The sequence below is a fragment of the Tamandua tetradactyla genome, chromosome 26 (assembly GCF_023851605.1).
Source record: "Tamandua tetradactyla isolate mTamTet1 chromosome 26, mTamTet1.pri, whole genome shotgun sequence".
Lineage (NCBI taxonomy): Eukaryota > Metazoa > Chordata > Mammalia > Pilosa > Myrmecophagidae > Tamandua > Tamandua tetradactyla.
In genome coordinates this window covers 1,836,205-1,857,877 of record NC_135352.1, presented here as the reverse complement: position 1 = coordinate 1,857,877, position 21,673 = coordinate 1,836,205, and positions in this window count along the sequence as shown.

The following is a 21,673-nucleotide window of genomic DNA, read 5'->3' as shown; positions in this document are numbered from 1 at the left end:
TGGAAGAAAGGAGAGCAACCTAATGAAACTCTAGCTGCACTTTTAATTAACAAGTTTAGATGGCTGAATGAAGTCTCTCATGGCAGAAGATTGGGGATGGCAAATACTAAGCAAACATGGATTTGGCACAATGTTGGTAATTAAATGGACAAGTATCAGACTGTTTTTGCATGAGGGAGCACAAATGAATGTCAACATTAAAAAGTGTTAAAAATGAGTTGGTATATGAGGAAAATACAATTAATGTGAAGCAGTCTATAGTAAAGATGAACATTAGGCTATGGTTCCATTGAATGTAACAAATACGTCAAAGCTAAATGTCAGTAAGTGGGGATATGGGGAGGATATAGGATTATTTATAGAAATAATAGAAATGTCCTAAAATGTTGCAGTTGTTTACTGTGGCAAGGCTCAAAGTACCAAGAAATGAAATGAAAAGAAAGACTGGGATCAGGGGTCCTGCAGACATCCATCAATAGGCAAGTTTATTGTCAGATAGCAACAGGTTATCTAGGGCTACAGATGTGTGACCAGGAACATAGAGAGGAGGCTTCCTGGTGGCACAGTTTGTCTGCTACTTTGAAATAGATAGAAAGAACACTCAGCTATGTTCTGGGACATTCTCTTCCTCTCAGGCTATCAAAGCAAGTAGTCCTAATCTTGGGCTGCAACCACAGCAACTCTTCCTCCTAGAAGCTGCTACAGCATTTCTAGGTCAAGGTTAACATTAACTCCTGCACTAAAACAATTGTGGTGATGAAGGGGATGGCTATGTGATTATACCTGGAATCATTGATTTTTAAAATAGATTGGGTTATATGATGTGTGAATAAAACTGTTTAAAAATGAACAGAGATGGGAATGCAAGAGTAGTTCAATGGTAAAATCTTCACTGGCCAGGCTAGAGACCTAAGTTCAATTACTGGGCCACACTTATGCCAAAACAAACAAGCAAACAAACAAACAAAAATTCAACAAATGGTGCTGCAATAATAAGATATTCACATGGAAAAATAATGATAAATGACCCCCACCATACAGCATATGATAAAATGAACAGAGATACTAATGCTAGAGAAAATGTGGACAGTGATAGAAGTACCTCTTCACTGTTGGGAGAGAAGTACAGTGGTGCGTACCTTCTGATGGGCAATGTGATGGCTCCAAAGGAGGCTGGATGTGGGGTTGCCATATGATCCTATAACCCCATTGTTTGGTGTATAATTGGAGGAAATGAGAGTGGGGACACAGAGGGGCATTTCCTCGCTGGTGTTTATGGCAGCATTGTTGCTATTGGCAGTGGATGGATGACCTAAGTGTACATCAACTGAGGAATGGAAGGGCAAACTGTGGTTAATACATACTATGGAATATTGAGCAGCTGCAAGAAGGAATGAAGTTGGGAGCCAGGTAACTTGGTAAATGAATATTGTGGACAATATAATGAGTGAAATAAACCAGAAATGAAAAGACAAATATTATAGCATCTCACTAGTATAGACTAACTATAATGTTAGTCTTTTTCCCCATTCCTCAAAAGGGGATTTTTCAAATACTTTTTATTCACCATTGAAAACACTCTGGGATTTATCAAGGCATCACACCAACCTGGACAAACCAATATCTCACGCCCTACTCAAGGTACTTATGACATTCAATTAAACTGACCATACCATAATTTCCTAAGTTAAATTAGGAAATTCACTACTCAAAATATAATTTTTCATCAAGTAAACCTTTCTCCTTTTAGTCTCACAAGGAGTTGAAGTTTTAAAATATGAATGGCCATCTACTTTCAACACCCTGAAATACTGACATTCCTTTGTCCTTCCTCATACAAAAACATTTTTTAATTTGTATGTTTAATCACTACCATTTTACACTCTAGTCTTAAGCTTTACCATCTCAGTCTTTATTGCCTATCTTTCCTTCTGGTTTCATACATTCCCCTAGCCTTTCTGACTCTATCATTCTCACATTCAGCTTCATTCAGTGTTCTATCATTACTGTATTATTGTTGGGTAACATTGTGCTATCCATTTCTGAATTTTTACAATCATTCCTGTTGCACAATCCAATACAGCAATTTAAAAAATATATGTTTTAATTAAGAAATCTTCACATATATTCTGTCCATAAATAGTATACAATAATGGCTCAAAATGTTATCATATTGTTGTGTATTTATCACCTTGATCATTTTTAGAACATTTGCATCAATCCAGAAAACAAAATAAAAAGAAAAAAGCCTCAGACAGTGCATACCCCTTAACTTTCCCTCTCATTGACCATTAGTATTGCAATTTACCCAATTTTTACCCTTCATACCCCATTATTTATTTATTTATTTATCTTTTGTTTTCTCATCTCTACATGCCATGAACAAAAGGAGCAACAGAAGCAAGTTTTTCCAAGCACACATTCACATTGTAAAAGCTACATAGTGACACAATCATCCTTGAGAATCAAGGCTACTGGAACACAGTTCAGCAACTTAAAGTACTTCTGTCTATTTACTACAATGAAGGTATATCTCTATAATGCATAACAGTAACCTCCAGGATACCCTCTGAACTCTATTTGGAATCTCTCCACCACTGAAACTTTATATTTTTGTCTCAATTCTCTCTTTCCCCTTTTGGTCAAGAAGGTCAGCTCGATCCCATGATGCCAGGTACTGGCTGATCTCAGATATCCTATCCTTTTTTGTGAGGCATATTTATACATCTGGGAGTCATTTACATGTAGCAAGTGGGAAGTGAGTCCAGTTGTTGAGTAGGCTAAAAGAAAGGCCACATCTGAGCAGGAGAAGAAATACTCTGGAGGTGACTCAGGCATAATTATAAGTAGACTTAGTCTCTCCTTTGCTTGAATAAGTTTGCTAGGGGTGATCCCCAAGATTGAGCACTTAGTCCATTGAATTCATTCTCCCCATTGCTTGCAAGAATATCAGGAATTCCCCAGGTGGGAAAGTTTAATATTGTCTCCTTTTTCCATGGTCCACTAAGCATATTTTGCAAATACTCTTTATTCTCTACCCAAATTATTCTGAGATATATAAGTTCATCACATTAACATGGACAAACTAATGAAGATCTCACTTAATGTTCAAGATTCTATGTGTTTATGGCTTTGAAATAAGCCAACCTTACAAGTTAAATCAGATGGTGCACAAACAGAACATAAATTTTGCACCAAATAAACAACTCTTTGGTCTCACACATAATTTGAAGTTTTAAAATAAGGAACATATCATCTTTTTCCCTATATTATGATTTACCTTAGTCCTAGCCATATCACTTTCATTCATATCCCTAGTTGAAGTATGATTACTTTTTAAAGTTTTTAAATAGTTGCTTCATGGGGTACTATTGACTTTCTTAGATTCAGTGCCCTAAGTCTCAGGTATCATGTAAATTATCAAAGATTCTGGGAACAACCAGATTAAATACAAATATCTCAGTAATTAAGAATTTAGAAATAACAGTTACAATTACTAAATAGATATGACTTATGTTAGAGCTTACAATCTTTACTATGGACCCAAAACTTTGCTAAAGCTCTTTACTATAGGCTCTAACTTAATAAACCATGCTCTTGACTTCAATTCTATGTTTGTGTATTATAATTGTCCATATGATTGAGGTATGATAATATTTGTCTTTTTGTTTCTATCATTTAATTCAACAGACTTTCCCCAACCTTTCTTTGCATGGTTGCATGCCTCACAATTTCATTCCTACTTGCAGACAACTCGGTGTCCATGATATGTATACCCCACAGTTCACCCTTCCATTCCTCAGTCACTGCACCATCAGCCCACTTCCATCTATTGTGAACCATGAACACTACCATGATAAACACCTACATGTAAGTGTCCATTCACTTCCCCACTCTCAGTTAAACCAATTATATACCTAGTAATAGGGTTGCAGGCTTATATGGAAACTCCAATCCAAGCTTCCTGTGGAATCACCACACTGTCCTCCAGAGAGGCTGTATCTCTCAGCTTCCCTACTAACAGTGAATAGGTGCATCTCTTTCTGCACATTTTCTCTAGCATGTGTTTCTCTGTGTTCATATTTATAGCTATATTTGCACATGCTGCAATCCAACCTAAGTAAATAATCATACTTTCACCACCATAGTCTATATGAAGACATTTCCTTTTCTTCTGCAAAGAATCCATACCACTCTCCCTTGTCCCCCATTTGTTGACATTTAGTGTGGCATAAATACCTTAGTTACATTCAGTGAAATTATATTACAGTGTTGTTGTTGACTACATGTATTTTTTCCCATACTCCATCTGAATTTCAGCACCATGCAATGTTGAAATTCATTTATTCTCCTCCATACAAAAATACTTTTATATTTGTACCTTTGATCCACATCATTGTCCACTCTAGGCATTCCTAAATTATACCTTCACAATCTTTATCCTCTGTCTTTGTTCCAGTGTCAAACATGTCCCCAGCTCTTCTTCCTCAACCATATGAATGTTCAGATTCATTCAATCTACCATTAGATATGATGTTCAGGTTCATTTATTGTACTTATGTTACTGTGTCACCATCATATAGTATGTTGTATCCATTTCTGAATTTTTGCATCAGTCTTGTTGCACATTCTGCCACATGCCCAAACTGTACTCTCTTCCTATCTCCTGACAACCTGTGCTTTTTTAAAAAAATGTTTTTATTGAGAAATATACACAACTATAGTTCATCCACTATATACAATCAGTGGCTCACAATATTATTACAGTGTTGTATATTCATCACCATGATCATTTAAAAAATATTTGCATCACCCCAAAGATAGAAAAATTCATACATCACATATTCCTTACCCTTTCCTCTCATTGACAACTAGTCTAGTATTTCAATTTACCCATTTTTTTTATCTTATCCACCTAATATTTATTTGCTTATTCCTTATTTTTTACTCATCTCTTCATACACTTGATTAAAGGAGCATCAGATACAAGGTTTCCGCAATCACACCATCACATTCTAAAAGCCATACACTTATACATTCATTCTCAAAAATAAAGGCTATTGGGACTCAGCTCAACAGTTTCATGTACTTCCTTCCAGCCACTCTAATACATCATAAACTAAAAATGTATATCTATAAAATTCATAAGAGTAACTTCCAGGATAACCTCTCAAATGTGTTTGGAATCTCTCAGCCACTGAAAACTTATTTGTTCTCATTTCTTTCCTGCCCATTTTTGGTCAATAAAGCTTTCTGAATCTCATAATGCCAAACCCTGTCTCAACATCAGGAGTCCTGTCCCACATTGACAGGGAGATTTACACCCTAGAAATCATGTATATATATGGTGGAGGGTGGTAAATTCACCTGCTGAATTTGTTTATAAAGATAAGCCACATCAGAGAAAAAAAATGTGGTTCTCTGAGGTTGACTCTTATGGATAATTAATAGGCTTCTCCTCTTAGAATAAGTTCCATAGGACTAGATCCCATGATTGAGGCCTCAGCCTATTGAATTGGTTTTCTGCACTGCTTGCAAGAATATTAGAAATTTCCAAATGGGGAAATTTACTATTTCTTCCATTTTCCCTTGCCTCCCAAGGAGACATTGAAATACATTTTAAAAATAACATTTTTTTTGTTGAAAAACCATCCCACAAATACGGTCCACACATGGTATACAGTCAATGGCTCACAATATCATCACATAATTTTCATTACTGTGATCATTTTTAGAACATTTGCATCACTCCATAAAAAGTAAGAAAAAAGAAAAGCCCATATATTCCATAACTATTTCCCTTCCCTCTCATTGACTACTAGTATTTCAGTCTGCCCAATATTTTTTTTACCATTTATCATGTTTAATTCTTTATTTATTTTTATCCTTATGTTTTTACTCATCTGTCCATACCTTGAATAAAAGGTGCATATGAGAGAGACATTTCACAATGACATGGTGTATTAGTCAGGGTTCTCTACAACAGCAGAATGAACAGGAGATATTTGTAAATATGAAATTTATAAAGATGTCTCATGCAACTGTCAGAACGGAAGAATTCAGAATCTCTAGGGCAGGCTGTGAAGCCTTAAACTTTGATGAAGTTTCTGGGTGAACTCTACAGGAGAGGCCCACTGGCTGAAGCAGTAGTGAGTGAATCTCTCTCCTTCTATAAACGTCTTCAACTGATTGCATTTTCTTATTGTTGGGTGACAATTCATTACAGATGTAATCAATCTCAGATGCAATCAGTGCACTGGTGAATTTATACACCAGCCTTCAGGTTTATCAACCAGTCATGAAATACCCTTGAGCAACAGTTAGGCTTGTGTCTGCCTGACCAGATGACTGTGCATCATCACTTGGACAAGTTGACACCAGAACCTAACCATCACAGTGAACCTAGTGTAAACTTGGCAGCTATACACATCACGTTGAAACATGTTTAATTTCCAAATAGAACAAAATAGCAGACATGCTTTATCTAACAATAATCAACTGTTTTGCATACAACCAAAATGCACTATATCTCTAAGAAATAGGGTGCAAGTCCTTAGATAATATTCACTCATTTAAGAAAAATATCTCTATTGAGAAATCTTCACGCACATATAGTCTATGCATGGTATAAAAGCAGTGGTTCACAATATCATGACATAGTCATGTATTCATTGTGATCATTTTTAGAACATTTGCTCACTCTAGAAAGAGAAATAAAAAGAAAAACAAAGAAGCTCATATATACCATAACCTTAACCCCTCTCTCATTGACCACAGGTATTTCACTCTACCTAAATCTTTTACCTCTTGTTCCCCCTAATATTTTTTTATTTTAATGCATATTCCTTTATCATCTGTTCATACCCTGAATAAAAGTTGCATCAAACACAAAGTTATCACAATCACACAGCCACATTATAAAACTATGTCATTTTATAATCATCATCAAGAATAAAGGTTACTAGAACACAGATCAACAGTTTCAGGTATTTCCCTCCAGCCACACCAATGCACCATAAATTAAGAAGGGATATCTATATAATACATAATAATAACCTCCAGGATAACCTCTGCAGTCTGTTTGAAATCTCTCAGTCACTGAAACTTTGTCTCATTTCTCTCTTCACCCTTTTGGTCAAAAAGGCTTCCTCAGTTCCATAGTGTTGGGTCTTGGCTCATCCCAGAAGTTCTTTCCTACATTGTCAGAGAGATTATAAACCTGAGAGTCATGTCCCACTTAGAGGGGAGGAGAGTGAGTTCACCTGTCAAGTTGGCTTAGAGAGATAGCCACATCTGAGCAACAAAATAAATTTTCTGTGGATGACTTTTAGGCATAATTATAAGTAGGCTTTGCTTCTCCTTTGCAGGAATAAGTTACATAGGGTTGAACCTCAAGTTTCCAGGCTCACTCTTTTGGAATTTTTTGTCCCCACTGCTTGTGAGAATACTCAGGAATTCCCCAGATGGAGAAATTGAATATTTCCTCTTTTCTGTCAAATACCTCAAGGGGATTTTGCAAATATATTTGAACTTCTTCTCAGATAACTGTGGGGTGATGCAAGGGTAGCTCAGTGGTATAATTCTTGTGTGCCAGCCAGGAAACCTGGGTTCAATTCCAAGACACTGCACTTCACCCTCCCCAAGTAAAAATCTCCTTTTTGCCCAGATAACTTTGGGATTTATCAAGGCATTGCACTAACTTTTTAACAAACCAACAAGTTCTCACAACGTATTTAATGTTCCATGTAATTATGGTGTTCAAATATGCTAACCACACAAGTTAAATTAAATAGTATGTATTGAAAATATACATTGTAAACCAAATAAGTCTCTCTTTCTTTAATCTCACACAGAAGTTGAAGTTTTAAAATACAGCCAATAGCATCCTTTATCCTTTAGTCTGTCTGATTTGCCCTACTTTGCAGAAATAGAAAAACTAATGACCAAATTTATTTGGAAGGGCAGAGTGCCCCAAATTGCTAAAAATAGCATGAGAAAGGAAAATGAAGTGGGAGGCCTCACTGTACATGATCTTAGAGGATAACATGAAGCTACAGTGGTCAAAGAAACATGGTAATGGCATAAAGATAAATATACTGACTAATGAAATTGAATTTGGAGTTCATAATGTACCTTCTCATTTATGGATGATTGATCTTTGATAAAACCATCAAGCCAACACAAGTGGGACAGAGCAACCACTTCAACAAATGCACTTTGAAGAATTGGATATCCATATGCCAAAGAATGAAAGATGATCTGTATCTCACACCGTATATATAAATGAACTGAAAATGGATCAAAGACCCAAACATTAAAGCTAAGACCATAAAATTTTTAGACAAAAATATAGGGAAGTATTTTATAAATCTTTTCATAAGAGTTGGGTTTCTAGATCTTACATCCAAAGCATAAGCAATGAGAAAACAGACTCAAATAGAAAGTTAGACATGCAAAAAACAGAAATATAGATATATAAAGCTCCCTGTTTTCAACAATCATTTTTCATTCTTTTCTGGCATGATTTGCAATTAAGATCATTTGCATACTGTATTGATAGAGCAATTCTTTCTTTTGATTTCAGTTTAACTCTGTATTATTTATTGAGTTATACAATACCTGACTGTTGGAGTTGCATTTAAATGGGTCTTACTATTTTGTATATCCAGATTTTCCATCATCCTATACCTGAGGTTTTATACCTTTAAGATTTCTTCTATGTTAATGGTGATTTGCCTGCTTTTCTTAGTGAATAGCAGTGCCACTTGCAGTGTACAAACTTGTCCTTCAGGCACATCTATTAATAAACAATATGGAGAAAAATTTATTTAGGCATCTGTTCTAGTTTGCTAGCTGCCAGAATGTAATAACCAGAAAAATAATGGCTTTTAAAAGGGGTAATTTATTAAGTTGCAAGTCCATAGTTCTAAGGCCATGAAAATGTTCCAACTAAAGCAAGGCTACAGAAATGTCCAATTTAAGGCATCCAGGGAAAGATAACTTGAACTAAGGCCAATGATATTCAGGGTTACTCTCTTAACTGGAAAGGAACATGGAAAACATGGTATCATCTGCTAACATTCTCTCCCTACTTCTTGTTTCATGAAGCTACCCTGGGAGAGTTTTTCTTCTTCATCTCCAAAGTTCTCTGGCTGCATGGGCTTTTAGCTCTTTTCAAGTGGTTTCTTCTTAAAAGGCTCCAGTAAACTCCCTCACCTTGAATGGGTGAAGACACACATTCATGGAAATCATCTAATCAAATCTGCCACCCACAATTGGGTTGGTCACATCTCCACAGATAGTTTAATAACTCCCACCCAGCAATACTGAATGGGGATTAAAGGACATGGCTTTTCTGGGGTCCACAAGTTCAAACCAGCACAATATTTAACTTGGTTAACAGATTTTTTCTTAGCAAGGGAAGTGGACATTTTTTACCTGCATAAAGGCTCAACTGATGGAATTCTGTGTTCCTTCTCTTCTATGTGTTGCTGTTATTTAATAACAGTTTCTGTTTAGTTCCTTCCAGGAATTCATTCCTTCTCTGGCTCCTGCTTTCCAAGTACAGTGTCTCCACTTGACAGGTGTTCTTGTAACAGCTTTTCTGCCTTTCTTGACTTGTTGCTTTCCTTACACTCTCATTCCATCTGCATGTCCTATGCCCCATCATCTAAAAAAGTCCAAAACTATCCCCTCCTCTTTGCCACTACCTTTCTTTTCTGGTCATCCCTATGACAGGATTACTATGGTTTCCTACTTTTCCTTCTTCTTTTGCCTACATTTGCTTATGTGCATGGGAAAAAATAAGCAATTTGCTGTTGTTTATACTGTTCTGAATAGGGGCATTAGGAAAAATTTAATATTTATTAGTCACAGTGATCCAATATTCAATAAATTTGCTTTTATTTTCTCTGTTTAATCTATCAATTCCTGACAGCATTGTAAGAAAATATCCAGTTCTATGAAATATTGTACTTCTATCATTTTTCAAAAGCCCTGCTATTAGGTTTGTATGCATTTATAAATGATACATTTTTCTGTCAATTTAAACCTTTTTATCCTTATGAAGAACAATTGTTTTAGTTTGTTAATTCTTTCAGAATGTAACACACCAGAAATGAATTGGCTTTTATAAAGGGTATTTATTAAGTGACAAATTTATAGTTCCTAGTGGGTTCCTCTGTCACATAGGAAGGAGCACTGGGGCATCTGGCATTCTCTTCCATCTCCCAGTTTCAAATGGTTTCCCCTGGGGGCATATCCTTTCTGCATCTTCAAATGTCTGGTCTTTTTCAGTTCTAAGCTCCTGAGATGAATTGAGCAAAACTCCTACTGACCTGTTTTAAAGCCATCAGAGAAAAGGAGCCAAAATGAAATCAATGTGCTCATGATTAATTCCACTGCAGCAGAGAGGCCAAAGCATGCTTGATCAGAAAACCAGTGCACCATAACCTGACCAATTTTGACACCTGAACCCATCATAGTAGTTAATTTATAATATTTTTCCTTTGTATCTCTAATTGGATATAAGCAAAATGAAATAAAATTTAATATTCTAAAAATATTTACATGATATATTGTTTTCAACCTTTTGACTTTCATATATAGATAGAGATAGAGATAGAGATGTAAAAATACTGTGGTATTTAGTTTCATGTATCAACTTGGCCAGTTAATGGTGACCAATCATGTGGTCAACAAGCACTCTCCTATAAACAGCCAGGATACTTCCTGGACTTAAAACATCAGTAAGTCCATGGACTTAAATCATCACTAATTTTATTGCATCTATGGCTGATTACATCTACAATCAAATGAGCTTACCTTCAGCAAGGGGAGATGTTTCATCCAATTATTTGAACGCTTAAAAGGAAGTCATGATTTCAACAGTCAGAAGAAAGAATTTCAATCCCTAGTTCACCAGCCAGCTTCTCATGGTGAATTCATCAAAAATCTTCATTGAAGTTCCAAGCTGTAACCTGACCTATGAAATTTGGACACACATCCCCCAGTTGTTTGAGACACTTTAAAAATATTTTTATTGAGAAATCTTCACACACATGCAATCCATACATAGTATACAATCAATGGGTCACAATATCATCACATAGTTGTGTGTTCATCACCATAATCATTTTTAAAACTTTTGCATCACTCCAGAAAAAGAAATAAAAAGTAAAAAGAAAAGCTCATACATCCCATACCTTTCACTCCTCCCTCTCATCAACAGCTAGTATTTCAATCTACCACATTTTATCCTTTATTGTCTCACTAATATTTATTTATTTTTATCTTTATTTTGTTTACTTATCAGTTCATACCCTGGATAAAAGAAGCATCAAACACAAGATTTTCATAATCACATGATTACATTGTAAAAGTTATATCATTATACAATCACCTTCAAGAATCAAGGCTACAAGCACTTGTACCTGAAATTGTTAAACTTTGTTCCAGCAGCCTTGGTTCTATTTTTTGTTTTTCATAGGTAGCCATTATTTTTTTCTGCATGGGCAGGCACCAGAATTGAACCCCAGTCTCTGACACTCTGGCATGGCAGGTAAGAACTCTGTCACTATCACACCACCCTGCAGATATATTTATTTTAAACCTACTTGGCAATTTTGACTATTTATGAGGAATATTTATATCAATTTGATTATTGTTAAATATAATTTAATATAATTCATACAGTTCAGCATAATTACTCTATTAAAATTTGCCTTCTTTTCATGTGATATTGTATTCTGTTTTATCTTCTTTCTTCTTCTTCTTTTTCACATGGACAGGCACCAGGAATTGAACCTGGGTTTCCAGTGCTGTAGGAAAGAACTGTACTTGCTGAGCCACCGTGGCCCACCCTTTATCTTCTTTTGTTTCTCTGAAGTGCCTATGTTTGGACTGATTTTTATGTTCAATTTTTCTGTTCTACTTATTTTGATGAAAGGTATGATTTTAATATCACTTTAGAGATTACCAGAGAAATTACCACATTTTTGCTCACCTTACAATATCTGAAGTTAATTTTTCTTAACTGACTTGCTGAATAATGTATTTTAATAATTTTAGATCCAGTTTCCCATCTCAGGTTATACATTATTTTATGATGTGTTTTATACTTTACTGATATTCTAGCCCAGAAATTATTATTACTTTATCCATTCAATATTCCCTTAGATATGTGAGTTTAATTAGCAATTATTGCTCTTCAGTCAGTCCTGAATCTTGAACCTTCCATCTGGGATCATTCTCTTTCTGTCTGAAGGTTACTAGAACACAGATCAACAGTTTCAGGTTCAACACTGGCTCAGTGGCAGAATTCTCACCTGCCATGCCAGAGACCTAGGTTTGATTCATGGATCCTGCCTATTAACTAACCCTCCCCAAATAAGGAATCTGTTGGATTTTCCCCCAAGATCCACTAGCTCAATTTAATCACTTATTTGAAATTATGAAAATGAAAATGTCTGTAAAGTGGGAATTTCTTATATAGTCACAGGCTTCTCTCTAATAAGGATCTTTATTTCAACAAGCCACCACTTGACTGGAGGTTTAAAAGTGCAGTTTTCTTCACTTTTCCCCATCTGAAACTGCTATACCATTTGAAAATCATTTACATTAAAGCCACATTTTACTTTACGACATCCTTTGGCATGGCCATTATAAAGGAAATCAAAGCAGATGAACTTGTTTTAAAGTTCCTATTAATAAACAGGAATTAAAAAATAAGGACCATGCCCTAGCAGAATGTGGTTTTGATATATCAATTCTGGATTATGGGCTCAGCACACTCTTATTTTCTCGATTTTTTAATGGCAGAAAATAACAATAAAAACCATAAATTTCAAAGTACACTACAATTATTAGTTGTAGAACAGATTTCAGAGTTTGGTATGGGTTACAATTTCACAATTTTAAGTTTTTGTTTCCAGTTCTTCAAAGACATTGGAGACTAAGAGAAATAGGAATATAATGATGCAGCGATCATGCTGATTTATTAAATCCTATTTTTGTTAAAACTACACTTCCTTTGATCTTTATCCTAATATTTAGGAGCTTTTGGACTATATTTATTCTAAATTTTTCATTCTAGAAAGGGTTGTCAATAATATGGGATGGGGGATGGCACTAACTGATGTTCTGGAAATGGCCCTATGAATTTCAAAACTTGGCCTAGAAAACAAAATGTAGGTCAGAGGTGTTTTTAGGACTGGCAGCAATAATTTTGGTTGAGGTTTGGCAATCCAAGATATGTAGCAATATGTAGCTGGAGCTTGCACTATTATAGCCTCCAGAGTAGCCTCTCAAATCTGCTTGAACCCTCTTATTCACAATTGTAATGTGAGAGACACGCTGACACTGATACCTTATTTGTACTATTCATTTCCCCTTTTTGTAAGAAAGGCATTGTTGATCCCATGGTACCAGGGCCGGACTCATCACTGCTGTGAGTCATATCCCAAGTTGCCAGGGAGACTTTCACCCCTGGGTGTCATGCCCCATGTCAGGGGGAGGATAATGATTTCACCTGTGGAACTGGGCTTATAGAGGGAGTGACCACACCTGAACAACAAAAGAGGTCCTCAAGAAGTAGCACTTAAGCATAACTATAGGTAAGCTAAGCATCCCCACTATGAAAATTAGTTTCACAAGACAAAGCTTCAAGATTGAGGACTTAGCCTATTGATTTGAATCTCCCCAATGTTTGACAAAGTGTCGGGGGTTCTGCAGTGTTAAAGTTTAAGAGTTCCATATTTTTTCTCCTGTCCTTTATGGGACTTTGCCAATAATTTGTTTGTTTTGTTTTAATTTTTTAATTTATATTGAAATCCAAAAAATTAATTTAAATATAAATATAAATTTCTTGTATTAATGTTAAGTTGTGAAATTTAACATATATATATAAGAAAGCTAGAAATTTCCAAGTAAATTTTAACAAATAGTTATAAATCAGGTTTTAAATTTTCTTATGGATGACAGTAACATCATTTTTCATTTTTTCTTCTACCTACTCCAAAACACTGAAGACCAGAAGAAATATCAATATAATTATTCCACAGTCATATTCATTTGTTAAATCCTATCATTTCTATTATAATACTCCTTGTCTTTTCTCTTCTTTTGCGAAAAATAACATATATACAAAAATAAATTACAAAATACATCATGATGGCTGTAGAATAGATTTCAGCCAAAACATACCAATTGTAAACCTTGGTATGGGTTACAATTCCACAATTTTGAGTTTTTACTTCCAACCACTCTAAGGGACAGGAGAATAAAATAAAACGATTGACATTATGATTCAGCAACCACACTCACTTGTTAAAACTTAACTTTTCTGTGTAATTTCACCATCACCTTAATCTTTCCCTCACTCTTTACTGGTATGGAGACAATGCCCATTAAAATTTTTTCTTGTTGGAAAGGGCTGTTAGTATTATGGAATAGGGGAATGAACCAGTTGATGTTCTGGAAAGGATGACTCCTTTACATTTCAGGATTTATCTGGTCAAAGGAATAATTTGGAGGTTGTACGTTTCTGGAAAGGTACACTAGTATGTGTAGAATCTTATACAAAACCCTATGTATTTTTTAGGATTGGCAGGAATGGTTTTGGTTGGGACAAATAACAAATTACAACAAATTACAACAGGTAGCAATGTCTAACTGAAGCATGCATGAGTGATCTCCTGAGTAGCCTCTCAACTTTATTTGAATGCTGTCACCTACTGATACTTTATTTGTTCCATTTATTTTTCCCCTTTTGGTCAGGATGGCATTGTTGATCCCACAGTGCAAGGGCAATGTTCATCCCAGGGATTCTTCTCCTACACAGCCAGGGAGTCCTTCACACTTGGATGTCATGACTCATGTAAGGGGTAGGGCAATGGCTTCACTTGTAGAGGTGGACTTAGGGAGAGAGAGGCCACATCTGAGCAACAAAAGAGGTCATCCTGATATTACTGTTAGGCATATCTATAGGTAGACAATCCTCCCTCTTACATAAATGAGTTTCAAAAGAACAAGCCTCAAGATCAAGTACTTGGCCTACTGATTTTTGTATCCCAAATGTTGGACACAGTATCTGGAATTTATCTGGTGGTAAAGTTTGAGTTACATATTTTTCTCCCATTCCTTAAGGGACTTTTTCCAATACTTTTTGATTATTTGCTTAATATACTCTGGGATGTATCAAGCCATTACTTTAAGCTCTACAGGATAAAAGCCCTTATTCTCCTTCTGTGCTCCCTGTGTACACAAATATTGAAACAAAGTTTCTTGAGTAATAAATGCATTTGTAAATTTTGTGCTACAAAACATTTAAGTTTTGGACAAAATAAACCTTTCTTCCTTTGGTCTCATAGAGTAGATGAAGTTCTAAAATACAGGCAATATCTTCCATATCCCTGTGTTTTGAATTAACTTTATTCCCACTTGATTGACTTTGTTCATATACCTGAATACCAGGTTATATATATATAGCATTGGTTCTCAAAATTCAGAAATAATATTTATCACTGTGGATTAAATGTGACTGCCATATTAGCTTAAAATCTATGCCCCACTTTTCCTACAACCATTTTCTAAATGAGATTATACAATATTTGTTCTTTTGTTTCTGACTTATTTTACCTGATGAAATGTCCTACAGATTCATTCACATCATTTCATGTCTCATAACTTTGCTCTTTTTTGTAGTAGCACAATATTCAGTCATATGTATGCACCCTGATTTGCTCTTCTATTTCTCAGTTTGTATATCCTACTGCCACTTCCATCCATTGGGCAACATGTATAATGTCCAAAACCAACAGTCCATCAGCACTCTCAATTTTGGACAATTTCATCATTCTCAATAGAAAGATAACCAATAAACACATCCTCACAAAAATAAAAATCCAGGCCTCCCCTTAACTCTTGTCACTCCCCCCCATTATTGATACCTGGAATTGCTGTGGTACTGTTGATGTGTTCCTGTTAAATACTGTCCTTAATGTGCAATAGACATTTTCCTCCTATATCCCCCAGCTATACACTCTTTGTACAAGAAACATAACCTTGAAGTAGTTCATGCAAAAATTATTTATATTTGTGGTGTTAATGAGTAGGACACAAGGGTCCCTTTTAATGTTCAACTTAAATATGGCAATATTATTTTAGATCCACTAAGGAACAACCTTCATTTCTATTTATTCCCTTATATTTAAGTTCAACCTCATTAGATAACTGTTCACCCATCTCTAGCTTCCATGTATCTCTATGCCCCATGTATTCTGTACTATAAGCTTCTGTTGTTGCATTTACCATGGTCATAAAAGCAGGATCATATAGAATCTGTTATTTTTTGTCTGGCTTATTTAACTCAGCATTATGGTCTCAAGGTCCATCCATATTGCCGTGTGCTTCAGGACATCATTTTGTCTTACTGCCTCATAATGTTGCATCATATACATAGCCAGATTTTGTTGATCCTCTCATGTGTTGATGGGCACTTGGATTGTTCCTATTTGTGGCAGTTGTGGATAATGGTGCTATGAAATTCAGTGTGTAAATGTCTGTTTATGTCACTGCTTTCAGCTCTTCTGTGCATATATTGAGTAGTGGTATTGTAGGGTCATAGGGCAATTCAACATTTTGTTTCCTAAGTAACTGCCACTGTCTTCCATAGCATCTGTACCATTATATATTCCTCCAAGTAGTGCATAAGCATACCAATTGCTGGACATCTTTTCCAACATTAGTTTGTTTAATAGCTGCCATTCTTATAGGTGTGAGATGGTATCTCATTGTAGTCTTGTTCTGCATTTTACTTTTTGCTAATGAAAATGAACATCTCTATATGAAATTTTTAGTCATCTGCATTTCCCCTTCAGAAAAATGCCTATTCATATCTTTAGTCCATTTTATAATTGAATTGTATTCTTTTGTTGCTGAGTTGCATTGTTTATTTGTTCAGGATATAAAACCTTTATCTGATGTGTGATTTCCAAATATGTTCTCCCATTGAGTTTGCTGTCTCTTCACCTTTTTTGACAGTCTTTTGAAGCATGAAAGCTTTTTATTTGGAAGAGTTCCGATTTACCTATTTTTCTTTTGTTGCTTGTGCTTTGGATGTAAAGTTTAGTAAACTACCTCCTACTACAATTCCTTGAAGATGTTTCCCTATAATTTCTTCTGGGAGATTGATGATATCTGTCCTTATATTTAGGTGTTTGAGCCATGTTAAGTTAATTTTTGTCTAGGATATAAAGTAAGGGCTCCTATTCATTCTTTTAACTAATGAAATCCAGTTCTCCCATGCCCATTTATTTAAAAATGTCCCAGCTAAGTGGATTTGGGGACCTTGTAGAAGATCAGTTGGCTATAGATTTGCTGGTCTACTTCTGTACTCTTATTTAAATTCCTTTGGTCAATACTTCTATCTTTCTGCCAGTATCATGCTGTTTGACTGCTGCAGCTTTATAGAAAGATATGAAATCAGGGAGTGCTAATCATACCACTTTGTTCTTCTTTTTAGGATATTTTTATTTATAAAATATCCTAAAAACTGGGTCTCTTTCTTTTCCAAATGAATTTGGTAACTAGCTTTTCCAAGTCTTCAAGGTAGGTTGTTGGAATTTTAATTGGTACTGCAGTGAATCCATGGATCAATTTGGGTAGAATTGACATCTTAACTCTATTTAACCTTCTTATTCATTAGTAGTAAATGTGCCTCCACCTATTTATATGTTCTCTGATTTCCTTTAGCAATGCTATGTAGTTTCCTATGTTCAAATCCATTACAACCCTAGTTAAATTCATTCCTATAAACTTGATTCTTTTTGTTGCTACTTTGAATGGAGTTTTTCCTTAACTGACTCCTCAGTTATGCCATTACTTGTGTATAGAAAAGTTACTGATTTTTGCTCATTAATTTTATATCCTTCCACCTTGCTGAATTTATTTATTACTCAAGAAACTTCATTGTAGATTTCCCAGGATTTTTGAGGTATAGTTTCAAGTCTTCTGCAAATAATGGAAGTTTTATTTCTTCCTTTCCTATTTGGAGGCCTTATATTTCTTTTTCTGATTGATCTAGCTAGAAATTCTAATACAAATTTGAATAATAGTAGTGACAGAGGACATCCTTTTCTCATTACTGATCTTATTATAAAGGTTTTCAGTCCTCACCATTGAGTACTATGCTATGAGTTTTTCATATATGCCCATTATCATACTATGGGAGTTAACTTTGATGCCTATATTTTGAACTATTTTTATCAGTAAAAGATGCTGAAATTTGTTGAATGGTTTTTCATCAATTGAGATGATTACTGTAATTTTCCATTTTGATTTGTTAATGTGCTATATATATTCATTGATTTCCTTGTGTTGAACCACCTTTGTATTGCTGTGAGTATATTCCTCAGTGGTGGAGTATAATTCTTCTAACATGTTTTTGGATTTGATTTCCTAGTATTTTGTTGAAAAATGTTGTATCTGTGTTCATTAGGGAGACTGGTTTGTAAGTTCCCTTTTGTATAATATCTTTGCCCAGTTTAGTTATTAGTGTGATGATAACTTCATAAAAAGAGTTACAGTTCCTATTTGCTCAATTTTTTTTGGAAATGTTTGACCAAGATTAGTGTTAATTCCTTTTGGAATGTTTGATAAAATTCCCCTGTGAAGCCATCAGGCCCTGAGATTTTCTTTGTAGGAAGATTTTTGATGATTGATTGAATCTTTTTACTTGTGATTGGTTTGTTGATATCTTTTATTTGTTCTTGAGCAGTGTAGCTTGCTCATGTGTTTCCAGGAATTTGTACATTTCATGTAAGTTGTCAAGTCTGTTGGTGTATAGCTGTTCACATTATCCTTTTACTAATTTTTTTATTTCTACTGTTTCTGTTGTAATGACTTCCCTCTCATTTCTGATTTTGTTTATTTACATCCTCTCTCTTTTTCTCTTTGTCAGCCTGGCCAGGTGTTCTGGTTTGCTAGCTGCCAGAATGCAACACACCAGAGATGAATTGGCTTTTTTAAAAAGGGGTTTTATTTTGTTAGTTCCTCAGAGAAGAGGCAGGTAACTTTCCACTGAGGTTCTTTCATATGTGGGAAGGCACAGGATGGTTTCTGCTGGCCTTCTCTCCAGGTCTTTGGGTTCCAACAACTTTCACCAGGGTGATTTCTTTCTGCATCTCCAAAGGCTTAGGCTGAGCTGCAAGTGCTGAGATGGGGTATGCTGCGTTGCTTGAGCTGTGCTACATTGCACTCTCTCATTTAAGCACCAGGAAATTAAGTCAAACATCATTCATTGCAGTAGGCATGCCTCTTAGCTGACTGCAGATGTAATTAGCAACAGATGAGGTTCATGTACCATTGGCTCATGTCTGCAGCAACAGAACTAGGTAACTTCACCTGGCCAAGTTGACAACTGAATCTAACTACCACAGCAAATTTCCCCGTTTTCTTGAAAATTGATTCTGTTAGCTGTTGTTTTCCTTCAGGGTTTCGTTCTCCTATCAACAAAATCAGTCTGAGTCAAATGTCTGGGGCCCTCTCCTTTTCTGAACCTGTGTCTTTTCATGGAATTATTTGGGGGCTTTAGAAATTTTCCTGCTTACTGGAATTTGAATGCCTCCTCTATCCCTATGAAGTAGAATTTCTCCCATTCAGGATGCTCTATTATACTCTGAAGGCTAGAGTCCTTTGCTCTGGGTCACTTTGAATAGGTTGTTTCTTATGCTGGTTTAACTGCCTAAAACTTGCTACTTCTTCTAAGGTAAGTTCTAGGAACAGCAAGGAGATGAAACTCCTGGGTCAGGCCTTGTATTATTTTGCTAGCTGATTGAATGTCATATATCAGAATTGAAATTGCTTTTAAAAAAGGGAATATAATGAGCTACAAGTTCACAGTTCTAAGCTTAAAATAATGTCCAAACTAAGGTATCCAGATAAATATACTTTAATTTAAGAAAGGTTGATTGCTCTAGAATACTTCTGTCAGTTGGGAAGTCATGTGATTGGCATCTACTGATCCCTTGCCCTTTGGCTCTGTTACCTTCAGCCTCTGTTCCTGTGGATATTCCTCACTTGGTTTCTCTGAAGGATGACTTTCATCTTTTGGCTTCCTTTGGTTTCCTCCAGATTCTGGCTTGCTTAATATCTCATGGAGATATTGCTTGGATCCAAGCATCTCCAAATATCCATACCTCTGTTCTCTAAGTGTTGGCATATGTGTCAACTCTTCTGTCTCCAAAATGTTTCCTCCTTTAAAAGACCATAGTAAAGTAATCAAGACTCACCTGGAATATGTGGAGTCACATCTCCAGCTAGCCAAAAGCTCATGCCCATATTTAGGCGTATTACTTCTCCGTGGAGATAATCTAATAAAAACAATTTCAACCTACAATATTGACTCAGGAATAACAGAAATGGCTGTCCCACAAGATTGGATTAGGATTAAAGCATGGCTATTCTGGGGTACATAATACTTTCAAATTGGTACAAGCTTTCAATCTGACACCTGATATTTTTGAACCAACTTACATGTACTCCACTGTGCTACAGAGGTTATTCTGCTACCTCCAAAACAGAGCCAGGGACTCATTTTGCATCTCTGTCCCGGGGAAGGGTTGGAATAGAGGCCAGCTTGTGTTGCCATTTATTAAGTCACAGTTCCTTCTTTCAGAACTCACCTTTTATTGCAATCATTTAACTGTGTTCTGGAGTTGCAGGAAGTTAATTTGGCCATTTATTTTAGTTCTCAAGTGCTCTGTGGGTAAACAGACTCTGGATTTTTATGCAACTCTGAATCAATCATAAAAATATTAAGAACACTGAAATAATAATTTAAGAATAAAAGTTTCAGCCCTGACTGTGCAACAGGACTGGATATAAAAACTCAGAAATAGACAGCACAATACTACCTAATTGTAATGCAATTATGTTAAAACATTGAATGAAGCTGCATGTGAGGTATAGGTTTTTTTTTCTCTCTATTATCATTTTAATTCTTATTCTGTTGTCTTTTTATTTCTTTTTCTAAATCGATGCAAATGTACTAAGAAATGATGAATATGCAACTATGTGATGATATTAAGAATTACTGATTGTACATGTAGAATGGAATGATTTCTAAATGTTTTGTTAATTTTTTTAATTAATAAAAGAAAAGTTTCAGCCCTTTGAGAAAATACTAGCCATAGATTACAAAGAAATATTGTTAAAAAACCAACAAAGGGAATAAAATTCAATATTAAAATTATAGTAACCAAAAGAAGCCAAAAGAGGAGAATTAGAAATTCAATATATGATATAAAATGAAAATAACACATAAGTAATTTACATGTAAGAGGACTAAACACTCCAAGGAAAGGCCTTATAATTGACCTTAATAAAAGTAAGATAAAACTACATGATGTCTATAAAGTACACAAGAGGTGGGAAGATGGTGGAGTAGCAAGCCCCAGAATTCAGTTTTTCCACCACCACAACAATTAAACTGGCATGAACAGTCTGAAGCAATTAGTTGAAACTCTGGAAGTCAAAAGAAAACTGTAAAGCAAACAAGGAAAAGCAGGAATAAGAGGCTTGTAAATTATGTTAAAGAACTACAAATTGCTCTCTCATTGTGGCAGCTATTGGGCACCCATGTCCAGTTTTGGGGCAAGTCACACCCTTGGCTAGC